The sequence below is a fragment of the Idiotropiscis lumnitzeri genome, chromosome 3 (assembly GCF_059441095.1).
Source record: "Idiotropiscis lumnitzeri isolate Australia: NSW breed Sydney's pygmy pipehorse chromosome 3, RoL_Ilum_1.0, whole genome shotgun sequence".
Lineage (NCBI taxonomy): Eukaryota > Metazoa > Chordata > Actinopteri > Syngnathiformes > Syngnathidae > Idiotropiscis > Idiotropiscis lumnitzeri.
Window position 1 is genome coordinate 27,364,089 of NC_142393.1, and position 21,370 is coordinate 27,385,458.

The 21,370-nt window shown below is 38.5% G+C and overlaps 1 protein-coding gene across 1 annotated transcript in view; it reads right to left on the minus strand.

The window, feature by feature from the left end:
* LOC148340682 (beta-1,3-galactosyltransferase 1-like) overlaps nucleotides 1-21,370 on the minus strand; it is a 70,530-nt gene that overhangs the window by 17,290 nt on the left and 31,870 nt on the right. The window contains exons 2-3 of the mRNA XM_088289562.1: nucleotides 17,342-17,392; nucleotides 6,347-6,463 (exon numbers count right to left, since the gene is read on the minus strand). The gene's annotated coding sequence lies outside the window, so the exon portion shown is untranslated. The remainder of the gene's footprint in view (nucleotides 1-6,346; nucleotides 6,464-17,341; nucleotides 17,393-21,370) is intronic.

Genomic DNA, 21,370 nt, shown 5'->3' on the forward strand with positions numbered 1-21,370 from the left:
AAAAAAAGAAGTTATAGACGCATGGTAGGTCAGGTGGTCTGTGGTAAGAGGATGAGGTAGTCACAGAATTCTGACTGAAAAGGTTTCATTCTGATCTCTGTCTGATGATGTGGACAGCGTTAGAAAATGTTCGAAATTCCCATTCTTGACGAAAGAAAATGAGAAAAAAACAAACATTTCAAGCACAACCTTGACTTCAACACTGCTACCTTTACTTTTGCGACAGCTCAAACGTCTAAATAATGCTTTGCTTCTATAAAAGAAAAACAGCACGACAAAAAAATGACAGTTTATTTTGCCACATAAAGAAAAAAACATTTAACTGCTGATATGAACTATATAGAAATGTACGTGTCTGCAAAGCGGCTCCTTAGTTGCATTTATCCTTTCATCTTAGTAAAAAAAATAAAATGAGCAGCAGCAGTTTCAGCAGATTTCTGACCAAAACAAAAGTATTCTTGTATGAACACAACCAAGTATGGCATCTCGAGCGTTTGGGTCACGCTGCACATGTACGTGACATATTTTGTCCACATTTAGAGGACGCATAATCTGTACGTATATTATTAGTATATATAATAGAATACAACTTTATTAATATGGCGCATTTCAAAACAGCTGGAGCTGTAACAAAGCGCTCTCCGTATGGTGTCATATAAATTAGCGGGAAATTAGCACACAAATTAAAAGACAAACAGAAACAAAGCGTGCATGCTCCTGTTAGCTTGAAATGACGTCACTTGTTGAAGATTACCGGAGAATAATGAACATAAGCATTTTCCCTGTAAAGCGTGTTGCCATAAAGAATCTGGGTGGGTGGCGTTGAAAAAAAATTATGAAAGTATACTTAAAATAGTTTTAGCTGTTAGTACTATTGAAAAGATGGTTGGCCAGGTTTACGTCACACAAGGTCTTTAAGAATGTTTTCTCTGTGCAGAGGCTAGTAAGTCTTAGCACCACGTGAAGGTGAAACTTGGATTCGATTACAACATGTCGCTAGACTCTCCAAACGTAAGCAACATCAGAAAAGCTATCAAATGTTGTTCATGTATGTTCATAGACAGACTGAATGAAAAATATTTTCTCAAGATGATCAAAGAGGCTCTGGGAATTGGCTCTTAAAGTGTTTTAGCTGTGGTATTTCTTTGCAAAGAATATCAGCGGCAGTTGACTTTTTTTCCTACAATTGCAAATAGCAATTCCGCATTCCCGTTTACCGTATTAACAGACAAGCTTACTATTACAAGAACGACAGTCACCGTGATGACACAATGGTGATTCCATCTGGTCTGTGACACGACCAAACATGACCTCCAAACATGTATTCAGTCCCTAAGCACGGAATTCTGAGGAAATGACTTCAACATGCTCGCCATCAAAAGACCAACACGTATGGCATTTTCACATTATAAATGTCTTTTATTTTCCTCCTAGATCTCAATGGATGAGTGAATTTAATAGATTGTTCAGACTCAGGAAAACTTTATAGTCATTGCTAGGTTACATGTATTGGTATGTCAGAAGTCAGTGTGTAGATGAAAAGTGTGCAAGGCCAGGGGCATAAAAAAGGACTTGCACACAAACGGCAAAATACAATCCTTTGCCATGCAGCCCTATAGTAAAACACACAACAAAATAACAACAAAAGCTCAATGTTATTTTGACCCCAACCATAGAGACAATTACAAGCTTGAGTTGAAAACTGTCAAGTGTCTCTCATTAAACATCTAATTAAAATCCCCATAGAGGCAATGTTAAGAGGTAACTGGGAATCTGTCTATATGTTAATTAGGCTAATTGGTATTTGCTTAAGTGCTCATTGTATTGACATCTAATTGGGCAAAGAAAAAATAGATGCACCAAGAAGTAGAGAACCAGGAAGCTTGGGAGCGGGGAGTTTGGTGGGGCTTGACTAAATGATAAATACAGCTACTTTTTAGAATATTTAAAAAAAAAGAAAAGTATTGAAAAAGTAATGCTGACTCTACAAGTAGTAGACCTCAAAATCCAATACAGGGTTGCAATTTTTCTCAAAATTCCAAACACAACAAAACAATGACAACGTGAAAAGTTTTTTTTTTTTTTTTTGCAAATGCACAAAAATAATAATAAAAAAAATAATAATATATCACATGTATATACGTAATCACAGCCTTTGGCAGCAAACCAAAAATTCAGGCTTCAGGACAACTCTGTGAATGCCCAGACTTGAATCCGATCGACCAACTCTGAAAATGGCTGCGCATCCACGCTCCCCATCCAACATGATGGAAATTTTGAGGTGCTGCAAAGGTGGATTAGGCAAAACTGTCCAAAGATAGGTGTGCCACAAGCGTGGCATCATATTCAAAAAGATATGAGGCTACTTCAGCTAATATGGGGAGGTTGTGAAAAAAATTTATGTCTTTTCATAATAATAATAATGATAATAATAATATTGATAATAAAATGTGGAAAAAATAAGATGATTTTGTGGTAGATATGTAAATTATTCACAAGTACAGTATACTATGCTTGTAGGAAGGAGTATTATTCATTCACCTAGAGCTGTCACAATATCACATTAAAAAAAAAAAAAAAAAAAATATATATATATATATATATGTATTCATGTAACCTTAATTTAACCGTGTAGGTTTGACCAGGTAGGTGAGTTCAAAACCATTTCCCATTCCAGTGACAACCGGGCCAAGAGGCAGTTAAAAGGCAGTTTCATGAAAGTCATAAGAGCAAAACAATAAAGCCATATCGGACATAAAACATCAAAAATACAATACACAATAAATACAGCTATGAACGTTTAAAGTGGATGGCTAAAAAGCATGTGAAGCGTTCTTGAACAACGGTTTGTAAAAGCAGAAAAAGAAATGAAAGGAACTGAGTTTTATGTTCCGCTACAGATACTTCCAGTCTTCTGCAGCAGAAAACTGAAAAGAGGGGCGACCAAAGGAAGTACGGACTTTTGGGATTGTGAGACGAATGAAGCTACTTGAGCATAAACTGCGAGCAGTGTGATGGATATTAAATAATGACTGTAATTAAAAATACTTCCCAATTAGTGTTCACTAAATAAACAGAATCTAGTGAATATGTCTCGAGAATAAAGTCAGGGCCAGTTTACCAGAGATTTATTTATTTTTTTGTTGCTGATATTAAAATTCATAATTTTATTACATGATCACATCACAATATTTACACATTTCTTTTTCCATACTATCATATTTTCAGAGTAGCCGCTGAGGCGGAGTTGGAGATGGACATACAGTGTTGACAGGCATGAATGAGACTTGACCTTGACCTCAGTTGGACCATTTAACACCAAGGGCTTTTTGAATGGGGAAGTCGAGATGCAAGCATGGCATTGGATATGCTGAACAGATATCTGGATGATATTGCTGGAGCTGGGCTGATTTGCTGAGAAAATGTAGATGCTACAAAAGAAAATGAAAAGAGTTGGTTTGACATATGATCACAAGTACACATTGGAAATGGTTCATTGAATCCTGCTGCACTGCTAACTTCTCATTGGGACAGACACTGGCCTAGAATTAAATATTCATTAACTATAATCTATGTATGAAACACACAGTGACATTTCATAACATTTCTAGATTTCATTTATGCATACAAGCAAGAAATATTCAAGTATATGCAACACACTACTTCTTGAAATAATACTCCTTCCTACAAGCATTGTATACTGTACTTGTGAATAATTAACATATCTACCAGAAAATCATGAGGACAATGACACTCTCAATCAATAAAATATGTTTAGAAGACGATAAAACTCTCGTCACATCTTTTGATATAAACTAGCTGGCAGCATAACACAATCGGACTTGAATCATGTCGACAAGCTCGATCAAATTACGAGGCCTGGTTTGCGTGCGTTTTCTGCGTTAAACACGACTATGACCTCACCTTTTTTTGAACTGTGAGAATCCTTTAATGAAATAAAAACGGAGCTACAAATACTTACCAACAGCTCGTCATCGTCCGAAGACGACACCGTTGGGCCACTGACATCACGCCTGCACTGGCTGGATCAAACCTTTTCAGTAAGTTTTTACCAACGTAATAAATTGGCATCTTATTATGAAAACGTTGTCGGTTTTATAGAAAATGAATGGGCGGATAAATGCCAGATCAACAGTAAGAGTTCTGATCCGGAAAATTTGCAGAATCTCTGTGAAAAAAAGAGGCTAGAGTATATAGAGCAGATGTATACAGACCAGCCACATTTAAAGAGTTTATACAAAATGTCATCGTGGTCAGTTTGTTCATTCTTCCAAAATAAGTGAATAATAATTTCATTAATGCGTGTTATTCATGCAATGGCAGTTGTGTATGTTTTGAAGTGCTTTTATGGGATTATATTACATTATTTAGCACGTTTTATTTATATATATATCATCCTTTTCCCACTACAATACACAAAGGCTTTAATTTATGACTGCCTACAACTGAGCGATAAGAAAAGACAGTGACGCAGCTGCAGCATTATCTGCTGCTGCTGCTGTATATTACAGTAGTAAATCACAAACAAAAGAATTATGAGTGTTGTAGACAAGATTTCATGAAAGGGGACACATTCCTAAAGCTTTAAGATTCCAATGAAACACAATGAGAGTCATTATCCACAAAATGAGAAATTTAATTTATGGTGGACTGAGGGAGGGCCCTTGTTTGGGCTGAAAGTTTAGAACAGGAGTAGGGAACTCCGGTTCGTGGAGAGACATATCCTGACGATCGTCATTATTTGAATCAGGTGTTTTTGGAGTTTCAATATGATTGATGGAACAGTGCTTCGCGAGACGTTTAAAACTTCTGAAATCTTTTTACATCATAATCCTGCTTTCTCTGCAATTGTATCCTTAACCTTCCTGGTGTGTCTTCATTATGCTCTTTGCTCCCCAACATTCTTTTACCAGTCCTCTGAGATCATCACAAAGAATGTGCATTGAAACTGAGACTAGATTACACACAGGTGGGCTTTATTTATCATCATCATCAGCCATTTACATCAACATTGGTTCATTCCAAAATTATCTGCAGCAAAAGGAAATGTAAGTAATGTTGCCACACTTCTGCCACATATAGGAATAGAATAGAAATCCCTTTATTGTCATTGTACTCAAGTGTGCAACGAGATTATATATATATATATATATATATATATATATATATATCGTGCTTCGATCTTGATTTGGCACCTAAACGCGGTGGGATAAAAAGGAGCCAAAGAACACGTTTTCGTGGTGGGGGGTGGGGAATGGTTGGTTGGAGACAGTGCGGTAAAACACATTATCTTGTGGCCGCAGTCGTAATTGTGGTTGTTAATGTGGGACCAATTAGCAACACCCATCAAGCTGGAGTGCTCTAAATGGACAATTAGATTTGATCAGATTAATGGCTCACTGCCAGAGTGGAGGAAAAGAACATGCAATTCAAACAATCAATGGGTACTTTTTTGAGAACACTCTCTTCTAATAAGAGCCAGAACTATGTTGTTACTAGTACACATGTCCCTCTCCTACAGCTAAAGGAACCTCCAATTTGATGCAATCTTGTACAAAAAAATGCAAACCAAACAAACACAAAACGCCATCTGGCTTTGCCTCCATCTTACCCTAATGGGAAAAAGTCATAGAGAAAATGGAAGCATGGATGAATGAATGAAAGATTATTTTACAAATTGCTATAATGAACTTCATACATATAACTGATATCACATAATAGGCTGCAAGCGTATGCAAGTAACTGCCAACGGAGACCGGTTTCAGGTAGCCTTCGAAAATTCCCAATATCCCTAATAAGAACAATTCAGATTTTTAAGTCATAATATCAATAACAAGAATATTCCTGAAGTTCAAAAAGAATAGACCACCTGCCTTTTTCTTAACCTGGTATTCATTTTGATATGGAGATTCTTATTGCTCCATTAAATATCACAAGAGGATAAATTGCATTGCTGTAGCGGAGCCTAATAGCTTGCCAGGCGCATGCTGGAGTAGTACTGAGTGCCAATGCTTTGTAATTCAAAACACACATAAACACACCATGGATGTGGGAAAGAGAGTCAATTCTGACGGACACTGAACAGTACTGACTAGAAATAGGATTCATTTCACTCTTATTTCAATGTTTGCTATATATACGGTCAGTCGATATGGAGGAGGGTCACAGTGCTCTTATGAATTCAACTAAGGAGGGATTTGCTCCAAAGTGAACAAACAAGGAAATACAAAAGTAGAAACGCACGTTTGTTGTTAACCAAAGTGTGTCTGGCTCATTAGCAGCTCAGGATGTCAGAACATGTGGCTGCCTTGGGGCTTGGACTCACCTTGACATATTGGTGACATCAAAGTGAATATGCAAAAAGCCTTCATGGGTGCTGCGCTGCTTACTGTTGACAGGCGCTTCAATAAAACACAGTTGAGGAGCTCCTGAATCTATGCGTCTGTCAGACAGATGGATTGGAAAAAAAAGACAAGACAGGATTTATGTCATTTTGCATATCAATCAGTCACACCGAGATGAACATCAACCAGAATCTTTGCTACAAATGAGTCACAAAAAACATGGATCAAATTGACAAGATTTGAAATGAACATACTGCCTTTACAGCGCATTATCGTGTTCTTAATATCCTTATGAAGGCTCGAAAACAACTGACCTAAATCCTTTTTTATTGTATTCAGAAAGAAAGATGAATTGTTTTTAAGGTTTGCTGAAATACACCAAGGATCAACCAAGAGAAATTTCGGCTGTCACAGGGAATACGGGAGCCTACCCCAAGCTATTAAATGTCTTCGGTGGAGCAAACATTTGTTGTTTAGTGGGTAGGAAGGCAGCCCACTTATTCCCAGAAAAGTTGTCACCATAGCTTACTCACATATGAGGAACGTCAACACTTTGGAGCAGAAGAGGGAACTTTACACTTCGGGATGAGTGACGACTGCACTCTTGAACTCAACTTCAGAGTGTCTGTACCGCCCAAAAACTGTAATCTTGAGTGTCTCAATCTCAAGGGGAAAATATTTCCACTATATGGTGAATGATGTCCAGTGTTTAATGCAACCGTATGTCGTTAGTTTGCCTTAAAGCAACTGTGGGCAAACAATGGCCCGAGGGCCACATGCGGCCCGTTTAACGTTTTAATCCGGCCCGCCGAACTTGGAAAAATTTAAATGAATAAACCTTGTTAATGTTTTATTTTCTAACTACTGTGGTGTGCCAAAGACATATATTTTGTTGTAATGCTTCTGTTCACTTTCTTTTAAGATTAAATGTATTTTTTTTCTCAGATGAGGTGAGGTTACCAAAATACTACATCCATCTGCTCCTGGTCCGGCCCCTCTGTCAAATTTTAGAACCCATTGCGGCCCGCCAATCCAAAAGTTTGCTCATCCCGTCCTTAAAGGGTCAAGTTGTGGGGAAAAGAATAAATATAATAACTTGAATACACCGCCCTCCCGATCAAGTGAGAAAAAAAAACAAACAAGCAAATCTTTCGTGAGCCATTTCTGAAAATGTTTCTGTAATCAAGTTGTTCTGAAATTTGACAAATTGTGCTGTCACAATATTATGAAAGCACTTGTTCGCAGCGCACACCAATTGAAAATTGTAATCGCCGCTGTCATTGTGTTGCCAATTCCATTTGTTTTGGCTTTTATTTTTTTTAGAACTCATCCAAATACATCCAACCATCAGAGTTGCCTAAAGCACACAACCCACATTTGTAGGGCTGTCTATTTTGCAGCAGTTGCCAATTAAAATACAGATTAAATTACTGCAATCTAAGTTGATTTAATCAGTACACCCATTTTGAGTTAGAATTAGTACATTAACTCATTCACTAGCAGCCGAGTAAAAAAAAAAAAAAAAATTAACTATGACGTCTTTAGCCGTCAATGGTAGTGAATGAGTTAAGTAAATCAAGCCCATAGTCTCTCCAGCATGTCTCATGACTTTGCTCCCATAGGGTGACATCTATGAAATGTCCTAAGCGGCTGCTTTTATCTGTGATCACGTTCTTTCTGTCACCACCCGCAGCTTTTGATGTTAGGTGAAGGGTGGGAATGTAGTTAAATGGAACACCTCCTTCACCTCGATCGATGGATAGATGCAGAGTCCACATCTCTGCATCACATGCGAGCATTAATTTTATGTTAAAATTGTGATCATACAAAAAAAAATCATGATCATTTTGGTTATGATAATTATATGAAATTTTCATACTGTTTCATCTCTAGTATAAATGTGTGCTTGTTGCATTCCACTTTTTTTTATGATAATAATATCCAGCTAAAGCAACAAAACCAATTTGGCAAAACGTGCTACTGCAGCACTAATCTGTGCCAGTGATGTATTGGTTGTAAATGATTAATTATCTGAAGCTAATTCAGCAGCTTGATGCTGCATATATCGTAGTACAGAGCTGATGTCCTTCTTTCGCTTTTATCGCCGTCATATACTCTGTGATAACATTTATTTAAATTGAAAAATAAAACATGCTCAAATGGCAGTTAATGACAAACTTTCCATTTTTTATAAGTAGCTTTTATGGCTAAACTAAAACAAATTGGCTTGTTTCAAGGGCAAATGTTTTCTACAGTTGTGAATCAAACACCCACAAGGTGGGTAAAAGACTTTTAAAGCAACACTTGCACAGTTAAAAGATAACATGATTTGGTATCAGCTAGGCAATTAAGACGGGTTCTGGAGCTGAAGCCATGCGTTGAGGTGAGCCCAACTCCAACATGTAGAAGAAAAAAGGATCTTAACCATAAACATGACCACAATGCATCACATACTGCATTTAAGTTGTTTGGGAAGCCTCTGACCGTCTTTGTTGAATAAAAAAATATACATTCACCTGTTTTCTTGCTTGCACCACTAAGTCAAAGCTTGCAACCATAATAAAATAACAACTTTACACTTAATCAAGTGATGCTTGAGAATATTCAACTTCAAATTTTATTATTTTTATTCTGGAGAAAATTGGCATTGAGTCTTCATTGAGTCCTTGGACAACAATCCAACCTCTTTCATTTTTGTGTGACAAAAGGGAAAATGAACAAAGCTCTGGTAGAAAATGGATTAATGACTTAAGCCTGTATCTGATTTAGCGGTGAGGGTTGGCGAGTGTTTGCGCATGACCCGAATGTTAATTTTTCATCAGGGTCCGTTCAAGGTCGCAAACGGTCACCAAGACGTTCTTGTCGCCAGGAAAAACTGAAACGTTAAAACTGTTGGCGAACACGGAAAAACTCCATTCGCTACACAGGCGCAGACACCTGGCGCCGCTCAGTGAGATACGGGCTTTAATCGTCTTTGACAACAGGAACAAGTGCTCATATAGGACACATTAATTAATTTTCAGTATTTTCACCGGGCTGAGAAGATTTTGATTATGTCTAGTGTATTCAACCATCCATTGATTGCTTATTTGACTTAGGGGGAAAGGTCAGCTACCGTTGGATTCATCACAATTAAATAATTTGTCTCTATCATGAGCATGTCTTTCAGGTGTGCATCTCTTTTGAGGCAAAACAGACCAACGTGTCACTGGCCAGCTCGATGGTGCTCAATCAAGATCTTCAGCATCGGGTGGTCGGTATTTGGAGTAATGTTAAGCTTTACTTCTCGTGTTATGTCGCACACTCACACAAGATGCACTATCACCAAGCCGTTTGCATTTCTACACAATACTCCATCCAACACCAGAAACTCTGACATTCAAAAGGTTCTGGGTTTGAATGGTCTTCCCATGGTTGCATGTGTTTTCTCAAAGTGCAATGGCTTCCTTACAGATTTCCAAAGCATTATCTTAAATTCACATTGTTATTTGTCCTCATTTACGTTGGGGAATGATCCAAAACCATCACATGTTTATATTGTATATATTTGTAACGTTAGACATTATATATAATATTGTAATGAAATAACACCTTTTTCACAATCCCTAGCTACCGGTAAACGTCGTACAATGTTAAATTTTTTTCTGGCTCGGTTTATCGTAGCTGTCATGCAGAATCCTCAGACTGTCAAAATGGCAACTTTACAGGAATTCACAAAAGTCAGCTTCTTCCCAGGCACCGCCTATTTGTAAATTGTATTCTGAACTATATTGCTACTGCACACGCACGTCAACATAATACTACCTAAAAAATTACCTTATATTGCTAATTTAAGGCTCGCATTGATTAAGATTGTACAGCAATGAAGGTGGCGGCAACTGAGTACTTCCAAGTCGGCAATCATGTGAATCCCCCACCGAGCAAAAAGTGTTTGAAAATATCACAAAATCAAACGACTTCTTCAAAAGCCTTCTTAAAGGTCCAAAGCCATGAGCGATGCAATAATTAAAACAATGAGCCAACTGACCACTATTAAGTGGATATTAACATGAAACAAAGACTTTGCTTGTGATATCTGTTTCCTAATTGTGAGAAATAACGTGATCAGTGAAGGTTGGTTACCTCGTCTGTTGCAACAGTTACAGTAAACTTCATTCATTATTTGTTTCAGATTGGCCCCGCACTTTTGCCATTCACCTGCTACCCTCCTGAGAATGATCGGCTCGGATAATGGTTGGACGGGTAATTTCAAAGTTGTTATTTTATCTGCTAGGTTTTCTCCCCAATGCTCAAGAGCAAGAGTAATTCATTACGAATGCATTGGCCTCGCACGTGATTACCTTGGAAAACTATTTGATGACACTTTCTGGGAAGTGGTAAATTCATGTTCACATGATTAGCAAATAGACAGCCTTATTTTTTTAGCCTTTAGCAGCATTTAAGACAGCATGATTATGTTGCACTCAGAAAATTCATTAATTGAAATGTTAATTGGTTTAATCAAAAATAAAGAGACACAATTTTACAATATAAATCACTTGGTGCATAAACCTCCCTGGCAGAAATCATCAAAATGTGAGAATTAAAGTTCACTTGTGTTGGTGTATTGAGTTCTTTTGCTGATGCTTCCATTCTAATTGCACGTCAAGGTGAGAAAATTCAGCCCCCCAGGAGGGGGAGGCTGCCTCCTCTCTCGCTGTAATTCCTCAGTCCTGCCTGGCAGCCGGGACTCCACAGTCCTTTTTGTCATTTCCACTTCAATTACAGTCGCCCTCGCAAAGGGAGCACCCACTGCACTGCGCATTTTCAGGTGTCCCTTGAAAGACGAACCCTCCTAGGACAGCGGGAGCATCGACATTTCGTTTGAAGACGTGCAGCTGATCTCAAGTGATCTGACAATGGAGCACCCTGAAAATGGCTCTTTTCCTGTCTGATTCCCCCCAAAACACCATCTTCCATGACAAACTGTGATTAATGAAAGCAGGTTCTGACCCAACATATGTAATCCTTTCATAATGTCCTTCATCGGAGGCCAAGGGGTCATATCCAAGCAAAACAACAAACGGCTGCATTGTCTCAGAGAAAGGCAGTTTGGAGACGAGAAGATAAAGTAAATTGGTCTTGCGATGACACAGGAGTGGGGGTTAGGTTGCTGATGACAGAGAGGGTCACTGAGTGCCTTGGTGTGACTGCTCCAGACACTTATTATGCTCAGGGTGTGATTGGTGGGGAGAGAGCGGAAGGGAGGTGGATGTGCTGAATGGCAGAACTGTCTCAAAATTATTTAACTTGTGATGAAAAGGAGTTCCTCTGGGTGCTCTTTGGCACGAGAACATACTCGTGTGGGGCTGTGTTTGTGCACCATCGTAGAGGTGGCCAGCTGTAGGTATTTCCCTCCGCTTGTGTTTTGGTGCAAAAGTCGCAACAAGGTCAGCGCGGGTGCTGCTGCTCTGTATACGTCTGGAAGGAGGAGTATGTGGGAGTGAAAAAGAGAGTAATCACTTATGGGAGTGGCCCAATGTATGGAACACTTGCTCTGCCTGTGCGACACCTCACAATTTATTTTTGGCTCACATAAATAATTTCAGCCCCTCTTGACAGATGCTCTAGTTTTAAAGTAACTTTAAAGTTTGGAACAAAAAGAGCAATTTAGCCCAAACAATACAAATATTCAAATGAATGGTATAGTTTTGCACATCGTGACTGCGAAGCTTGATCACAGAGTGGTCGAACGGAAGGCATAGAAAGTTATTTCAGCTAATAATCAAAATCAATAATAAGAAATGACACTTCAGAGCCAGGAGTCCGTATTGCCTAATATTATTTTGAATTGATACTCCATATTTTGCCTTCTATGATTCCGCTACTTTTGCCAAAAGTAATGTAGTTATAATTTCCTTTATTCATAATAACCCGATTATATTTATCCAAAATTGTTGACCAAATCTGGACATCTGAGGTTTCTGCTTGATACCTTGAAGTTGTGTTTTCACAGTGGAGTGCAGTTATCATACTGTGTGGCAGTTTTGCTGACGCTGCTCTGATGCAGGAACATCACTCAATATCAACCCAGTTTCGACAAAACCCCCATTTGCATTTGCCACCTGCGATCTCCGTGTGATCTTCTGCCATGTTGATCGCAATGTGACTGGAGATCAGCCGCTAGAATCTGACAGGTAAAGCCTGCAGTGATTCAGATGTCAAACGAGACCAATAATTCCGTGCTTGAATTTACCACCATTTCTTCACTTAGATGCCCTGCTGCACGGCATAAACCAACATGCACTTACGTCTGTCTTCAAACTTCTTCGATTTATTTTTTCATTTTTTAATATTGACACAATTATATTCTGTATAAGCAGATAGAGCTCTTTCTTTTGAAAGAAGAAAGCTTTTCTATTGACAAACTTAAAGCCATTCTGGTTTGAGTGTTAAAAGCAAATGTGGGATGCAAACTGCCCACAGGCACACAGCGTTCCCCACTCATCAGCGCTTCACCTCCCACTGCACTACAAAGAATGTCCCACTGAGGCCACTCGCCAAGGTTTATGCTCTTAATGGCCCACTTCAATTCGGCTGTGATTCAGCTACAAAAATCGACTAACGGCCTACAATTTCCATGAGGATCCAAACATTTCTTCTTGAATGTGAGCAGACTTCCTAACACTCCTAAATGAATCACAGCCATCAGATGAAGTGAGGCCAATACGTCACTGCTGTTTTCTGCTCATCACTCACAACTCACAGGAAAATAGAGCTTGACAATTTAAGTGCAGTGTTTGCATTTTATTCTGGATGACTGCTCTATTCAATAACATAATGACACGTGGAGAAGATGTATGAGTTCACTGTAGAATGTATTCATAGAGAAAACGAATTTGGCCACTGGACATGATAAAGCACCCTTTGAAATATCCTTGATGAATTACTAGGGTGCCATCTATGCAAATAGCTCAAATTGCGGGACCTACAGCATATACTGTTCAATTGCCCCATCACTTCCGTTTGAGAAAGGTCACATCAGCAGGAGTGACCTCCAAATCGCCTTGATTTTTCAAAATCCATTGTACAGACAAACTTGGAAAAATAGAATATAGGTACCTTTGTGGCATGAACCTCATGAAATCCCACATCCAAACTGGACATTATGTATAGTAGAGTGTATAATTATGTGAATGAAACATGTACGAGAAGCATATATGAGAGGCATCTCCCATTTGTATCCTACTGTATAGCGTATTGTTAGATGCTGTGCCGTATTAGCAAGCACCTTTACTGTATCAATGGCAGGCCGTACATTCGACACCTGGGCCTGCAGTGAAATCCTAATTTGTCCGATTTGAGTAACTCCCGCCTCATAATACCATTATTTATGACAGCACGGCTGGACAAATAATATACAGACACACACTTGCACATTACTGAGTATTGGATGAGCTCGGCTCACGAAAGCGAGCTCCTCTTGAAAGGTCCAACTTGAAAATGGCCTTGCGAGTATATCTGCAAGCAAACCCAAACATTTCCCTCTTTCGGCCACAAAAGCAAAAATATATTTTAGATTTTCAAACGGTCGCTGCATAAGACTGTCTGGTGAAGATTTGTTGATTTTGAATAGCGCTGCCCTTACTCAGAAGTCATTATCGAATCACAGGACATGTTCGCACCATCAACGTGAGGCCTGCGAGAAGGCTAACTGTCACCAACTCGTGATCTGATTGGCTATCGCAACTGTCTATCAAGACTAACTGCCCATTCACTCACACAACCCCAGACGCCTGCACAGTTCATTCCAAAGGAAAATGATGAAATCTGCCTGGTAACATAGGCTAGCTGAGTTCTAATTGGATAAAAATTCTCACCTAAAAGTACGACGATATGGCATGAATATGAAAAAAAATCTAATAAATAATGAACTGGTTGCCAGCCAATCCCAGGGCATATATATATATATATATATATATATATATATTTATATATATATATATATATATATAATGAAAACAACTTTTATCTTGAATATAATCATGATTTCCTGATTATGTAAGGCCAGCAGAGGTCCTTGACCGCCCACCACTGACCTGTATAGTTAGTTCATTTCATCCTATCATGAGACTGGCATTTGGTACCTCTCAGATGTTAACCCACCATTCCGGAGAGAATTGTAATTGCTAGTTCTTTCATGATTAAGTGTGAACAAGCATTGCGCATATTTTGAACAAAAGCATATGAGGCTGAACGAGTTTTTGAGTTTCATAATAATATATACTTCTATAAATGCGCGTTTTTCAAAGTGTCTCCCCTGGGTGCATCAGAAATATCTTTTCAAGATACAAAAAAAAAAAAGGCAATCAGAATTATTAATCGATCAAAGGTGTGTTCCTATAAGAGGTGTTATTCTGTGGAATAATTTTGAAACTGACCTGAAAAGGTGTGAATCATTTGTCATGTCATGTCATTATCCACTTCTCTTATCCTGTACAGGATCGCGGGAGGGTGCTGGAGCCTATCCCACCTGATTACGGGCGAAAGGCTAGTCGCCAACCAGTCACAGGGCAGACATAGACATTGTCACTGAGTGGGAACTGAACCCACGCTGCCCGTACACAAATCAGGCGAATGTACCACCACACCATGCGCGACTTGTGAAACATTTATTATGTTCAAAAACACATGATTAAAAAATAAGTAAGTAAATTTCCTAATCCTGAAATTTATTTTATGTACAACACCAAGTGTAATGTAGATATCATTACATATTTCATTTTACACAGATTATCTATTGTTTTAGAAATCTAAATTAAGTAAAAATGCATTGAGAACAGGGGGTAGGACTAGATAAGTTCTCTACTTTTTCCTACTCCCGATTGAACATATAAACTATGCTTATGACATTCCTTTTTTCCCCCCTTTCTTTTTCCTTTTAAATCTTTTACTCATGACTATATTAATTTCTGTTCTGTTTATATGTTCAATAAAAAAAAATCATCATCATCAAAATAAACGCACCCCAGCCACCTACTGTAGCAGATGTGCAATTACACTTTATTGTGTGCTAAAAAAAAACCTTCCCCAGGTCACATGCGGGCAAGGGGGGCTGCCGACTATTTGAGAAGGGCAGGATTTGGGCCATGAAAGTAAGACGTAATCAAATTGAATTTACATTTGACATTTTAAGAGTGAATGTTGGAAAATGTACGTTCTCGTCCATTACACCCTGATTTTCCAACACAACTCCAAATGAATTTGTTTTGTGAGGGAACAACTTTAACATACTGACACGTCTTTTTTTTTTTTTTACTCTTTTTGCTCTTTTTGTCTGAAACTACAATGAGTAAATTCAAAAGCGATCATGGCGGCGAACTACTTTGTAAAAATGTTTGTAAATGGGAAGAGACAGGCAAAGCAGCCTAGAGCAACATTCACTATTAATAGCCCAGCCAAAAAAAAACCAGAGCAACAGGAGCTGCAAAAACTATGCTAGAAAGTGTAACATTAACATATCTGACACTAAAGAGTATTTCTGAAGACGGCATTGGAAAAAAGCACAACCACATTTAACTAAAATATATTATTTAAAAATACACATTTTACTCGCATTATTGATATTATGTTGCACTTTCACAGCTTTGTTTCATGGCATATGTTTTATTTACACTTTTTTTCTAAATACTGAAGTCAATGTTGAATAATCATTTGCATATAGTTTGTAAATACAAGTGTTACCCATAATTATTTTGCAAAGTACCACCTGATACTTTCCTTTCCTGATTCCAACTATAGTACGCTGTTGCAAACTGAAAGATTTTGCCGTTTTTATTAATGTGAATCTCACCATTACTTTTGTTCTGTTTGTCACATTTATCTAAATAACAAATGAAGATGCTTTGAATAATAAAGGATTGGATCAAAGTAGCGGGTAGGGTAGGTAAATTTTTTTTCTTTTTTACCAAAATAAGGTTATTTTTGACACAGTAGTTTAACAAAGTTACATTATTTATCTTACGATTGACACAGTTGTGGTTTCATGAAATAAAATGCACATACACTATATACCAATCTCGCACACACACTCACAATTCAAGCAGGAACAACCCTGAAACGTTATGGTTAGAATTGTGAAGAATTAAGGGGATTTATGTGTCATTGTGCTTTTCAGATATGATTTGAATGACTGAGCTATTGATCGCTGTATGCAAAATGGCGCCAGCCGTCAATGACCAGTGATCACGTTGATTGTCTGTTAGCGAATGAATCAGTGCAGGAGATAAAAGCAGAGTGTGAGGCATTAGACATGCCCTCGTACACGTTACAATGTCAGCCCGAGAATGAACCCTCTCTGACGGGGCACTTGGGGAACGAGAGGTATTTCAAATGTATATTATTCAGCTGTGGGAAGTTTATTTCGCGCTGCAGTGATGTCTGATGAAATCGTGAACACTTGTGAAGTAAAAGGCAACGGAAGCAGTCGGTTAAAAAGCGATACACTGTGACTTAATGGGAATAAAACCAAGTGATTTGTGTCATGCATTCGGATAAGCTATAGTTCATACTATATGTAGTTTTTCAAAACAGCTGCGACCACATCGCAGCGGGAAAATGTCTGCTTTTGCAAACATATAAACGGGCACCATCAAAAAGAATGCAGCGATTAAATCGATTTCTAAACCAGCTCGAACACTGATAAGAACATCACAGCAATCGTACAATTAAGGAACATTTTCATGAACATTGTGCGTTTTTCCAGCGTTTATATAAATATCCAACAAATACTCCAGGTTGATGTGTTTGCAATAAAGTGGTTCGATATCGATCCAGATTTTAGCTGAGAACCTCCCAGGCAACAATTTTGATTTCAAATTTCTCTTCACAGGGAGACCACTGCTTATGATGAAGGGCCATTTAAAGCCAAGAATAGGCTTCATCCCTGACTGAGCAGCAATTTGACAGGAAGCTGGAGTTAGTGTAGCATATCGTACCTGACACAGCTGGCTCTCTTCCAACACAATAATAGGGCCTGCTCCCTCTGCCTGGAAAAAGAAAAGAAAAAATGCACGTCAGTGGAGCCCATCGAAGACGAATATCAGAGAATACTTGGGGAATAGCAGAGAGTGAATTTTCAAAACTCTTCCACAAAGTTTAGAATGTTATCAAAATGTTTCATTGATATTAACGTAGAAGAAAAAGGAGGGGAAGAAGACAAAAATGAAGAAAGTCGTTTCCTAATTGACATTCTTGAAAATATCTCAACACGCATTTTGTGCTGCTATCAAAATGGCTAATATGACAGTGGAGGAAAGAAAATGGTTTTTTTCTTCCTTGTATGATCTTATGGAAATACTTTGTATGCCAAGAAGTTCACAAGTACAGAGCCGTTCCGATTACAAAAGAGACGAGCATTCATCGTAAGTACATTTTCGAGTACGGAATAAGGAAGGCCGCACTCGTCGAGTTCAGGAGACCGTACTATGCATTCTTGATATGGCGAAATGACAAAAGAACGAAAAGAAGAAGATGAAGGAAAGACTCCCAGCTTTTCCCTCTCACGAGTGGCCACAGCAAGCCACTCGTATGATTTCTTAGGGACACTTTTTATGCAGGATGCCCTCCCTGATGCAAACCACCTTTTTTTTTTTTTTTTCAGCCAAGCTCGAGATCGGTAATGGCTGAAAATTGGTGCACTCATCAGGACTCAAATCAACACCGTCTGCATGAAAGGCAGCAGTGTGGACAACTACACTACCAGTGCCTGCTTTGACAGTCACACACATGATGAAACCTTCAATGAAAGTCAGAGTTTTCTTGATGTATGGACAAGAATTTTTTTTCTTTAGTTTTTTTTGTGTGTGTTACCAGATGTAATTCATCAGTATGCTGTCAGCACTGTTATCTTATCTGGGGCAACAAAAAGATCAAGAAGGAGGACGTATCTATTGATGGATGCGCTTTCATGAGAACTTATCATTCAAGACTCACTTGTGCCTTGAAAAGGTCACATTTAATTCTCTCCTATCAAATTGAGTTTCTCACTCAATTAAAATGCTTCAAACGTCGGCGCTGAGGCTATATTTAAACTCACTTTTTGGTGCTAATTCAACAGACATCAGACTCTGAATCATCAAGTCAAATTAATACATTCAGCAGAGAATCTTTCAATGACAGAACTTTGCTCATCACTCTTTTCATTGCTACTGAGGCGAGACTAAGTGTGCCATCACTTTGGTTTTGATGTGCGTAATGTGTGACTTGATGCACCGATGATCGGTAATTGAATAGAATCATCACACTCTGAATGGTAATCGAGTCAAATAGCAAGGTAGCTAAAGAAAGTATTATTTCTCCAAACAATACAGGACTATTTTGGAGGGGAGGGGGAATTCAGATGGGGAATTTTGAAAAGGAATCATATTCAAAGTAAAAGTATTCACATTTTTATTTTGTCATGCAAAGACATTCACTCAAATTACAATAAAAAAAGGATGCAATTTGAACAGATTTATTTAATTATTTGGGCAAAACAAAACATGCATGTTGGGTTCAATATCAATAATCCGCCCTCCTTTCACAAAAAAAAAAGGCTGGATTTTAGAACTATTCAACTGCATAAACTCTGGTTGATTCAGCCTGGATTTTTTTCTTTTAGATTTCCATTAACTTGTTTACAACTTTGGAAATTGCCCACATTTTGCAACCCTGGAGAGAATAGTGTAATAGCTATACTGTAAGACAGATTACAAACACTGTTGTTTTGTTGCCAATAAATTGAATACGCGATTAAAACATCTTCCTTTTTTCTCGGATGAGGAATTACTGTTGTCAAATGTTACATTCCAATTCCTGCAGCTCTTCCATTATGTTTTAATATAAAAAATGTTAAATGCATCTGAACTGTGTTTTAATGATGGTAATATGGATGGTTGCAATTATTCCTTGAAAAGTAGTAATTAACAAGTAAGGAACAATGTTTCATAGAAAGAATTAGGCATCGATTCAAGATGCATCAATAATCTTAATTGGGGAGTGAGGCAAACAGCCGGGCAGCGAGACCTCAACTTCATCACTCAATTTTGAGATGACTTGGAACAGAGATTGTTGAGCAGTCCCGCTCATCTAGCAGCAGTTCTCACCTCACAAATGCCCTTCCGGATGAAAGGACCAACTTCCTACCAGGGGGGATGTCCATTTTTCTTTCCTTCTCTCTTTCTGGGTAAAATGGTGTTACAAATACTTTGTTTCATATACTGTCGTTGAGATGGGACTTTTGTCTGCAGCCACGACAGCGCCAGTGATAATGTTCAGAGGAAGTGAAGAAACAAGTTCAAGTCAGACTGAAGGCCTGTGACTTTCGCGCTAATAGGCAGAGAGCAGTACCCTCTGGATAATTGGAAAGACCTTCCTGCCCTCCAGCTTGAGTGGCATGCCTCAGCCCCGCTGAGGCAGTCACCTGATCGGAGCTCAGCCGCATCAAGATGTCGGCTCAAATCCAGAGTAATCACACACTTCCATTAACAAGCTACTCACACAGCGGAATGTGTTCTCAGAGAGGTAGCACGTCCAGCTCACACAACCGCACAAAGACGCACGCATGCAAGAGCGCACACGCCTGTGAGCCCACACACTGACGCTCTAAGGAGGCAGCTGATGAGCAGTCACCTGGCAAATTAGCATATTTGACAGATGCACAGACATACTCACTGGTGTATTACAAACATGCTACGGTAGCATTGCAACGACTCTGCCTGTGGATGCTAATTCAGACCTCAGACACTTTCCTTGTTGTGGAGTCATGCATGTTTGTGTTCTCAATTAAAGTCATTTCGCAGATGCTGGAAATGATAACGCCCTCATGTCAGTAAGCAAATTACCATGATGTGAATAATCACAGCCATTCTAGTGTGGTTACAATTGGGCTTACCATACCTGATGATGTAAGATGTAAATCTTACGCTTCAGTTTTATCATGGTATTAATCTCAAAGTGTGATAATTACTATTGTGTGAAAGCTACCAGTAAAGCAGGAAGTCACACTAAAGGTGTAGTGGAGATGCTTTAGTAGTTTCTGTGCATTTTCCCTTTTTTTTTTCTTGTGAAAAAGACAATTTCAAATCATTTATTACCATGCATTTCTATCAGCCCGGATTGTTCACATTCGTAAACCTCCAAAACGCTATTATTGCTGCTGCAATAATCATAATATGCTCAAAATGAAGCCGATCATGAGAATTACTGTATCGACATAACATTTAATGAATGAAATGGACTTTATCGTTTTGTTTCTCCCTATATTGCTCAATTACATGCATATTTGTTTCAATACATCAACATTCATTCTGTCGGCCACGTTGCTTGGCCGCTGTGAGAGTCGGACCTCACATGCACGCACACACACACACAACGGCTGGAACGGCTTTTGAAAAAAAAAAAAGGGTTATAACATGCTTATAACAATTTATTAATAAGGCGCAGCAGTGTATAGTAGTGCTAATGGTAGTCAAGGAGCGCTAATGCTAGCAGACACAACCAAGCGCATCGCCTAACAGCTCTCCTCCTTCGTGAACTTTTGGTACTATTTCATTCCTTGTTTACTATGTTTACTATTATGCTCGGCACATTTGCCACGCCCGTCAGGAACTTAAAGAGACTGGCGACAGGCAACAAATACATGTGTACAGTGTTAGAATTGATAGCGAGACCAGCCTACAAAAATACTGAGACTGTGAAAACTGGGCTTGTTTAATTGAACACAAAGATGATATACATTGATGTGAAAAAGTATTTAACCCCTTGCTGATTTCTGTTTTGCATATTTATCACTCACAATGGTTTCATTTTATCAAACCAATTATAATATCACACCCAGACAACCCAATGATATATAAAATGCATTTTCTAAATGAAGATTTTATTTACCCAGGGGTGAAAACAATACGAACGAATCTGGCCCTTTGTGAAAAAGTAATTGCCCCCTCTACATAATAGCGAGTTCTGCCACCTTTAGCAGCAATAAC